Source organism: Pinus tabuliformis, chromosome 5_1, assembly GCF_031772625.1.
Source record: "Pinus tabuliformis cultivar Carrire ecotype Pingquan chromosome 5_1, CPIR1, whole genome shotgun sequence".
NCBI lineage: Eukaryota > Viridiplantae > Streptophyta > Pinopsida > Pinales > Pinaceae > Pinus > Pinus tabuliformis.
Window position 1 is genome coordinate 809,103,345 of NC_142305.1, and position 11,192 is coordinate 809,114,536.

At 39.0% G+C, this 11,192-nt stretch overlaps 1 pseudogene; it reads left to right on the forward strand.

The window, feature by feature from the left end:
- Positions 1 to 527: 527 nt before the first annotated feature.
- On the forward strand, positions 528 to 1,605 carry LOC149167391 (uncharacterized; annotated as a pseudogene).
- Positions 1,606 to 11,192: the final 9,587 nt, after the last annotated feature.

Sequence of the window (11,192 nt, forward strand, 5' to 3'; positions counted from 1 at the left end):
CCTTCTCAAAAGAAATTAGCAGGAGGAGTGAATATCGTTTGAGAGAAAACCAAGTTGGGGGAAAATCAATTGATTGCCCCATTGCTAGTTTACAATATTTGTTATGATATAATACCATTCAAAATAGTGAGTTTCATTTGAAATTTTTTGATGTAATGGGGACCATTTGAAAATTCCCACCTCTTGGTGAATTTAGCATGCAACAATTTCCATTTATGGTTTCGAGCTAATTTTTTTAATGAAATCTTGCAGCGATGTCTTTTTTTTCAATCCATACCTTTCTCTTTCCATTGTGGTTTTACCATTTATATTTTTTGGTCTTTTCAAAAAATGGTTTCTGTTCTAGAATATGTGTGGCTTGTTTTTGTTGTATCAATTTTTTGTGTACACATTTCCCGTATTAGAAAATAATTCATTGTTTTATTTTTAGTTGGAATTTTTTCTTTAAAATATAAATTACTAACCAGAGCTACATATTCAGTTATCTAAGAACACAAGCCATATCATAGTCCCAAATTTCTCTTTTGATGTTGAGGGTATGAAATGTTTAAATTCCTGATACAATATATTCCTTTCATGGATACTAAAGACTGATCATTCTACTTTGCTTCATGAAACCATATACAATCAAAGTCTAGTTCAAATTCTGCAAGCACTAAGCAATTTATGGTAGAGGCCAACTTCCATGAAAACTTTGGGTCTGCATATTGGGTTTCCTACATTCAGTGTATGAACACCAAGGGTGGCTTCCCTCCACTAAATAAAATCAAGTATTTCTAAGAAAATTCACCACTCATAGTTCCCTTTGAAGTATAATTCTAGTTTTACATGCAGGACAAGATACCTCCCTTGGCACCTTCTGCCATTGCAGTGCCAACCTCTGATCATGTAGTGGTGGAGGGCTTCTTTTTCAAAGGCATGATAGGCTACTCTTATGATGGCTCTTAGTGGCAGAGGAAGAATATGCATGGAAAACTATACCTTGTGCCTAGAGGAGATGAAGTTGGATCCTTCTACATGTAAGACAAACTAGATAGCCATGGTGGTAGATTCTCCTTGGAGACCTATAATCCCAATGGTTGGCAAGATTATTGGTCACCCTGTTAAAGTAAATGATGATTCTATTCCATGGTCCCTTTTCAAAATCACAAGAAGCAGTGGAAATGTGTATGCTTTTTGTTGTTATACTTGATTTCAGTGGTTTTTTTGGTTCTTTCACCAAAAATTATCCCTATGAAACTCATGCCATTCCAGTGGTATAAGGCCACACCGTTCATAGAATGACTAATAATGTGGAGCTCACCAATGAACCAATGCTTCCACACTTTGCAATAATATTTTTATGGAATTAAACTTTATATCCTAATCCCTTTTGTTTGTTTTGGTTAGCATAATTGTTTTTCAACTAAAATTTTCATGGTTTTTTATTCAACTTTGTGAAAATGCAAGTCACTAGTGGGACCATTAAGCTATTATACAATGGTGGGAACAAAAATAGGAGTTACTCCAATGTCTTCAAATTTTACAAACAAAGGGGCTTCACGAACATGGGTATTCAATTCTTGGTTCTAGACGCAGAAGCCTTGTTCTCCTATGTTTTGTTGAATATGAAATTCTTCTACCCTTTTGGTCTTCTTGGTTGTTCATGGAAACTTCAAAAATCACAAAGATTGCACAAATATAATTTTTACCATGGGAAGAGGGAGGCTTGAACGACATACTTTTGAGAAAATGTTCTTCCCATAATTTTTGAAAACTTATTTTATATTTTATGGTGAGAAAATTTTGATAATAATCATAGTTTGTAAATCTAATGTACGTGTATAGGTTTGTTGAGTTTTGCTAATAATCTTCTTGAATTTTGATAATACTCGTAGTTTGTAAATATAATGTATGTGTATAGGTTTGTATAGGTTTGACTATTTTGATGACATTTTCATGCTCAGTCCAAAATTTGAATACTGTAGTTGTTCTAAGAATTAAGCACTTAGGTTTTCAAATTTTGATCATGTTGTGTTCTTCTCTCCATTTTGGCTCCTCATGTTCCATTTCCTCCTGGAATTGATATGTGTAAGAGTTTGATAACTGAAGGTCCAAAGAATAAAGCATCATACTTCAGATTTGTTTCATTTGATCAACATCCAACAATAATAGGTAAACTCAATGTTGTTGAGGAAGATGGTGATGGAAAATTTGAAATGGTGGATGAAAATTCAAAGATTGATGTGACTAGAAATGACAGTCTTCTTTTTTCTCCTCTTGAGTTTAAAAACATAACACTTTGTAACTTCTCAACTATTTTTGAGGGAAACCTTCTCGACACTTAGAGCTTTGGTCATATTAATGTGAAGGTTGATGGAAAGCAACTTCTAGAAATGCGATAGTCATGATTATATACAACCCAATTTTCAAGGCCCCTGTCATCTTGTAGAAGAGCACTTAGCCTCCAAACACAATGGGGATTTCCAAATTGGAATTCAACGTGATGCTAGTCCAAAGATCCTTCATGATAGTTATGGATTGGGGATACCATATTCTGCCAATTTTCCCACATTTGACAACAATAAGGATCGAGCCTTTTCTAGCATGAGAAATGAACAAATCAAGTAGATATCCACCAGTTTTGTACCCTATCTGGGAAATCCACTACAAAAGGAAAGGATCATGTCACACTTCCCCAAGCCTAATGACTTAGAAGATCCATCAGATGGTTATATTTTCAATGAAAGGTGGAAAAAAACCTTGAATGCATGTAACGGACATATTTGTATGGTAGAAGAGAAGGTTTGTGAAGCCTTGAAGGTAGAGGGATCTAAATTTTCTGAAAATAGGGGAAATGGAGCCATTGGTACCTACAACAATACATAATTTCAATATGAGTTTGAGAAAAATAATAATGTGATTCCTATGCTGAAATCTGATGATGATCATCAGTCCATCCCTTTGGCTGATCCGTATGGTAAAGTGAAGGTTAGTTGCTCCCTGTTTTTCAATTATAGTTTTGAATACCATGGATTTTGTCAAAATTTTGAAATGTTGGGTGAAAATGGAAATTGTGATGAGAAGGAAGAACAATGGTGTCTTCAAGTTGAAAAGGTGGATATCTATGCACCTGATCCTATGGTGAATCTAACTCATGAAGTCAAAAATGATGAAAAGTTAGAATTGGAATGGCAACATGGAATCCTAGAAATGTCTTTGTTCCATTGATAAAAAAAACATCTATATACATCTCAACCAATGGAGACCTAGGTCATATATTGTATTTCTTTTATGGACCTCCTATATATGATTCAGACTGTTTCAAGAAAGAACAACAAAGATGTTCTTACACCTAAATTTGTCCAAAAAATGACTCATATGTGCAGAAAAGGGAACAATGACATGGTAAATGTAATGAAGGTAGGTCATATATTGTATTTTTTTATGGACCTCCTATATATGATTTATACTATTTCAAGAAAGAATAACGAAGACATTCTTACACCTAAATTTGTCCAAACATGACTCGTATGTGCAGAAAAGGTAACATTAACATGATAAATGTAATGAAGCTTTGAACATGAATAGAAGAGCCCTTCCTAAAGCACTTCCCATAACATATTGCTCACCTTTCTTGGAAAAACACATCAACATGAGGTATAATCTATATTTTAAGGGTTTCCTTATATATGACATGTGATGCACCCAGAGTAGAAAAATCTTTGTGTTCGATCCAGACCTAGTGGAGGTTGAAAGCTTGTGGATGCTAATGGACCTGCAACCTGAAATATATGAAGGAAATATGCCACAATGGGGAGAAAAAATGCTTATCACAATGTCTCTCCAGGATCATATTTGCCCCAAATATGAGTTTCTAGAACTTGCTATGGAATTTCCAACACACTGCCCAAGTTTTGATTCAAGCCTAATATATCAAAGAGTTTGTAAAGAAAAAGTTACGTGTTTCAAAATGAAATCAATAGGAAATAAAACTGTCTCTTCAATGAAAACCTCAAATTATTTTGATGAAGAATTTTTGTTTGTAGAAATATTCCCTATATCAGGTGATGGAGGGCTATCTAATTAGCCTGTAGTAAATGCATATATTTCCACCCTGAAGAGATACAATTAGAATCAAAAAGTAATCTTTGCTAAAACGACCATGACCATTATCTCATCAACCAGTCCAAAATACGATTCCTTTGGATAAGCATCTATAGAAGGTCCAGACCTAAAAGAAAGTTGGTTATTCTGATATTCAACCCCCAAAATTGTAGTTTCCAAATGTGAGACTCTGAAGCCTATAGACCACAAAATGAAGAAATCAGAGGTTGAGATGTTTGTTTTTGGTGTGTTCTCATTACATTGTCAAGATTCTATTAGAATTTGCTCCGCCCAAGTGACAAAAAGTCATGAGAAAATAGGTGATATAGTAAATTTCAGGACCAAAAACGCACTGTCACTTACAAGATATAAAAAAAGGAAACTACCAAATTAGTGTAAAATACAAAGTGTTTTATTCAAGGTCGGGAGGTAGAGTTTATATTAAAAAGGCTATGGCCATACCATACAACTTGAGTTTACAAAATATATGTAGTCCTAGGAAACCATGACATGGAATTCCCAACTAACGATGAAGGCTGGAGTAGCCAAAAAAAATTATATGGAGGCCTATCCATATCCGCCTCTTAGAAGTCCACAGGTATACTGCTTAACACACTGACATAATGTAAACGATACTCAACAAACACACTAGGTTACTAAAAGAAAATAAAAAATGTAATGCCCATTTTGGGCTTTAGTTACTAGGTCCACATAAGTTGTTGGCCTCTAGGTCTTCATATTTCATTGTTGTAGAGCTAGTATCAAAGTAGATAGCCACATGTTTGTCTTTAGTGGGGCCTTCCAGCAGCTTTGAGATATGAGAAATTAGGGTGTATCCATACAATTATGTATGGAAAAGGAGGTAGAGTCTACAGAGGTGTTGCTTAGGTTGAGAGTGGAAGATAACTCAACCTCTAGAGGGAGGTTGAAGTGAACCAATGTGCACCCAACCATCATTTATAGAATCCATATTTTAGGCCATATCCAACTAGTTCCCTCTAAAAATGGTCATGGAGGCGGTTCATCCTCCCATTGCCTCTATGCCAGGAAACGCTACATAATATTTCAAAAAATTTCACCAAAAAATGCACTCATAATCCTGCAGAAGGACATAAAACTTAGTTACCAATATTTAACCCTCACTCATAGCCAAATCCCACCTGCAATTCTAATGGAATTATCACAATGGTTTTGGAATAAAGGGTATTAGCCCTTGTTAAAATTGGAAACCAGGGAAAAACTTCATGTGGGTCATATTATTCAAGGCTGATAATATTTTTATTAGATTCCTCTCGTCGAGAGGTGTAGGATTGATATAAAGATCATCCGATTCCGATAAGTATTCATGGAGATATGAATTTATTTTGATTATGGAATTATTATCAAGCCGACCTACAACTCATGCAGGCTCAGAAGCCCAACAGTCGCATCTATTCACCCACCAACGTTGTGTATAAATATAAGAGGAATTTTCCTCATTTGGACTCACTCATCTCATCACATCTCTCTCTCTCTCTACTACGCTTGAAATGAGTCTCTTCTCTATTACGCTGAAATGGGTCTCTCTCTCACACATGTGAAGCTAGAAGCTGTTGAATTTGAAGCTGCAACTACAGAAGTAAAGATTGACTTGTGTGGCCTAGAAGATCTCCTCTTTGGAACTGTGCTGTAGGTTCATCTAAACCTCCTCTGAAAGCCGCAACTTTTGGTGGTGGAATGAAGTCAATTCGATGAACGGTTTGCAAGATATTGACTGCCCTAGTTTGAAGCCGGAAACTGTTGAAACTGAAGCTCCAACTGCAGAAGTAAAGATTGACTTGCGTCGCCTAGAAGATATCCTCTTTGGAACTACACTATAGGTTCATCTGAACCTCCTTTGAAAGCCGCAACTTTTGGTGGTGGAATGAAGTCAATCCGAAGAACGGTTTGCAAGATATCGACTGCCCTAGTTTGAAGCCGGAAACTGCTGAAACTAAAGTTGCAACTGCAGAAGTAAAGATTGACTTGCGTGGCCTAGAAGATCTCCTCATCTAAACTACGCTATAGGTTAATCTGAACCTCCTCTGTAAGCTGAAACTTATGGTGGTGGAATGAAGTCAATCTGATGGTCGGTTTGTGAGATATCGTCTGCCCTAGTTTGATAATGAAGCCGCTAATGCTGATGCTGCTGATCTAGGGTTTGCTACTACTGATATGAATCAGATTTATTGTACTATTTCTCTCTGCTGAATTATTGAAGATAAAAGAAGATTTGATCAAAAGGTTTCCCCACACATTGTGGGGTTTGTCCCTGGCTAGCCGCCACATCTTGTGTCTCTTGTCTTGGCTTGTTTTCTGTCGATCATTTAATGTTCTATCTGCACTTTACTTTATGTATATGTGATTGCTAATCTGTGGAATATAATAAGAAAAAGAAGTAAATTGTTATAAGCATAGAACATACCATAACTTAACATGGTATCAGAGCTGAGGTGAAGACAAAGCCCGAGAAAGAGAAATAGTAATCATCGAAGAGAATATTGGCAAGGCTATCCTAAAAGAACTATGGGGTCCTCGACACTCTTTCCTGCTGAAGACAAGCTCCGTGAGAAAGCTGACTATCACGGATGGAAGATGTCTATCGATCTAACCCTTGAGAATCAAGGAGTGTTGGATCATGTGAGAGGCAATATTTTTGAGCCTCCATTAAATGCATCCGCTGCTGCCTAGAACAAATGAAAAAATGGAGAAGTCAAAACAATAGAAGATCATCCGAGACTCTATCGACAAGCACTTGGTGGCCTACATATCTGAATTGGACACCTCCAAGGAAATCTATGATAGACTGGTAAGTTTATTTAAAGTTAATGATGCAAATCAAGTTTTGTTTCTTAGAAATAAGCTGAGGGAAATCAAGAAGGGTAAAGATGAAAGTATGCAAGCATACTTCTTAAGAATCACTGAGATCAAGAACGATCTCCTATCTATTGGGGAAACTATTACTGACGGAGAAATGGCACTCACAAATCTTGGAGGATTGTCATTTGAATGGTATGTGTTCAGGACTACTCTTTTGAACTATAATGTAATTCTTGGTTTCGAGGAATTAATGGCTAGATGCATTCAAGAAGAAACAAGGGAAGAAGTGCAAGAAATGCCCATGCCTAAAGGTCCTCTTGTTGCCTTTTCTTCTCATGCAAAGAAAATAAATAATTCCGGGACTAAATCAAAAGGAAAGGCTGGACCTAAGGCTAGAAGAAAATGACGATGTTACATTTGCGATAAAGCAAGTCACTATGTATGAGATCATGAGCATCATGATGAATGAGATCATGGACATAAAGGGCAACATGAGATCATGGACATATAGGATAGCATGATGATGCACACTAGTTTGAGCAGCATTATGATGGATAAAATCATGGACATGGGCAACATGATGATAATCATGATTAGAGAAGCATGGTACAGTATGCAGTGGTGCAACTCAAAATCCCTCTGATGGCAATCAAAGGAATGACAAATTCAATAGCAAAGGTAAGAGGAGAGCTGGGAATCAAGGAAGAGGACAAGCATTCAGGAAGGCCAGAAATTCTAGGATGTATTAAATGCTCCTGACCTCAAAAGGAACCTAGTGTCCATCTTGGCAATGGAAGACAGAGGCTACAAGGTAACCTTCAGCAATGGCAAGGTATGCATATGGAAAAATAATGTTAAAGATGCCTTTACGCTTGGGTTTAGTGTTGATTCATTATATCAGGTAGATGGAAGTCTACTAGGTGTCATGTCTTGTGACACAACTCTTTAGTCCGAACTTTGGCATCGGAGGTTTGCCCACCTTCATTACAAAGCTCTACCCGATGTAAGACAGATGGTAACAGGGATGCCCGAATTCCAAGTAGAAAAAGAAGGTGTATGTCCGGGATGTGCCAAAGGAAAGCTCAAAAGGGGACCATTCCCCTCAAGCCAAAGCAAGACCTCCAATATATTACAATTGGTTTACTCAGGCATACCTGAGGTTGGCATTAAGAGGGAGACTACTAAACCACATACTCCTGAGCAGAATGGTGTGGTGGGAAGGAAGAACCACACGATGATGGAAGCTGTCCAGGCCATGCTACATGATCAAATACTTCCAAAGTTTCTATGGGTTGAAACTACAATCACCGCTGTATATGTACAAAATCGATGCCCTCATCAAGCATTGGGTTCCTAAACTGCTGAAGAAATGTTCACCACCAGTCAAAGGGAAGTCGTGATTAGTCATGATGTCACCTTTGACAAAGATATGGCTCTTATCAAGGTGGACAATCTGCTGACTTTGAGTAGCTCTCAAGAAGCCGACACCACGGAACCGGAAGAAAAGGATGATGAATAAATGCCTGATGTAGAAGAACCCATGGATCCAATTGATCCTCATCCACATGAGCCTTCCTCTTCTAGGAAGAGGCCTTCATGGCTTAGGGGGATACTTGATGATGCTGAAGGACATGTTGCACCCTGAGGAACCTTCCATCAAAGTAAGAAACTTAACAGGTATCAAGGATACCTGACCATCATGAGCACGATCATACAAAATGAACCTTCATCATTCTCAAATGTCATCAAGCATTAACTATGGAAGGATGCTATGACCATAGAATATGAGTCTATTATGGAGAATGATGTCTAGGAAGTAGTTCCCAGACACTGGACAAGACAATTGTTACTTCAAAATGGCTTTACAAGATAAAGTATGCAGCAAATGGAAGTATGGAAAAGTATAAGGTTCATTTTGTTGCTCGTAGTTTGTCCCAGAAGGGAGGTATAGACTATGATATTTGCACCTATTGCCAGATATACGACCATCCACTTGATCATAGCCCTTGTGGCTTCAAAAGGATGGAACCTACATCAGATGGATGTTAAGACCGCGTTCTTGCATGGTTCTATCAAAGAAGAGGTCTATGTGGAGCAACCTAAAGGATTTGAGATTTATGATTGAAAATCTCGTGTATGCAGGTTGAAGAAGGCTCTCTATGGGCTGAAGCAAGCACCCCGAGCATGGTATGAGAGGATCGATAGCTACTTGATGAAGCTGGGATTCACTAGGAGTGAAGCTGATCCTAACCTTTACTTTAAGGTTGAAGATGACAAGCCTCTCATACTGGTGTTGTATGTGGATGACCTCTTTCTAACAGGTGCAAACCCTCTCATTCACAAATGTAAGAGGGAGATGGATTCTGAATTTGAAATGGACCAAGGACTTGAAGTGTGGCAGAAGCGAAGGGAAATTTTCCTATCTCAAGGAAAATATTTGGTAAATATATTGGAAAGATTCGGTATGATGGACTGCAAGACTGTGACTACCTCGAGGATCTTAACTTTTAGAAGTTATATGGTAGCGATGTTGGAATAGACTTGGGAAATGCCTCTGAGTTTCAAAAAATCATTCGCATTGATGTTCATGGTGAACCTCCATCCGAACATATGTTTTGCAGTTAGCATTGTGAGCTCATATTTGGTTGAGCCTCACTGGATTGATGCCAAGAATCTTCTGAGATTTCTTCAGGACATAATCTCTCATGGATTAAGATACACTATCGGAGATGTGAGACTACTTGGATATACTGATGTTGATTGGGCAGGCAGTGTGGTGGACCGTAAGAGCACTTCCGGGTACTATTTCACCTTGGGATCTGCTTTGATATACCGGATGAGCAGGAAGTAGAAGTCGGTGGCTTTGAGCACCACCGAAGCAGGATATATTGTTGCTAGCATAACCTCGTGTGAGGCAGTCTGGTTGTGAAAGCTCTTTAGTGAGTTGTTTGGATTTACATTGGATACCACTGTGATTCTCTGTAACAACAAGAGGTGGGATTCGATTATTGAGGAATCCCGTAGTCGTCAATTGCTCCAGTAGATAGACATCATCTGGGATATGGTAAGTCGATGAGCAAGGAATCTCCATCACATTAAGATGATGTACAGGTTGATACACCTTGTCAAAGCCCCGAGGAAAGATCTAATCTATGATTTTCCCAAACGACTTGGAGTCGGCAAGAAACCCTTGTACAAGGGTCCTGCATGTTGCATACATTGAGCTCTGGGAGCTCTGAGGGCTTGCGGTTCCTATTGGAGCAACATATGACCACAGGGTGACTCACCCTCCCCTGGTGGTGCACACTGGAACAAGATGATTCGTTCTCTTGTGGGACAAGATGATTCGCTCTCTTGTGGAATAGGATGATTCGCTCTCCTGTGTAGCAGGATGATTAGTTCTCTAGTGAGGCCTGGATTGATGTGTTCTCCACGACAGCCTGGATCGATGTGTTCTCCACGACGATTGTAGCAGGATTGATGTGTTCTCCTGTGAGGACAGGATTGATTAGTTCTCCTATCGAGGCATCCTATCCATGCAGTCTGGGACTCATGGGAAGTACCTCTCATCTGATCAATGAGCAGGGAAATGGAGTTAGGGACCATAGTAGTACCTATGGATGCATCGTTGTATCTACCGTACTCCATACGCTAGGATGACCTCCATTGATCTGGGATCAATGATACTGGTCTGGGACCAGTGGTAGTTGTACCATACTATGATGTTGACTTCAGGTTGGTTGAGACTGGTCTAGGACTAGTGGTACATACTCCAAGACTGACTTCGTGTCAGTGCAGTACTGGTCTGGGACCAGTGAGAGTGGTACATACTATGATGCTGACTTCGGGTCGGTTGAGACTGGTCTAGGACCAGTGGTACACTCTCTAAGACTGCAATACCGGTCTGGGACCAGTGGTAGGAGTTGTACCATACTATGACGGTGACTTCGGGTCGGTTGAGACTGGTCTGGGACCAGTGGTACATACTCCGAGACTGACTTCGTTTCAGTGCAGTACTGGTCTGGGACCAGTGAGAGTGGTACATACTATGATGTTGACTTCGGGTTGGTTGAGATTGGTCTGGGACCAGTGGTACACTCTCTGAGACTACGATACTGGTCTGGGACTAGTGGTAGGAGTGGTACTTACTATGAAGCTGACTTCGGGTCGGCTGAGACTGGTCTGCGACTAGTGGTACGCACTCTGAGACTGACTTTGAGTCAGTGGAGGATGATACTGGTCTAGGACTAGTGGAGTTATACTCACTA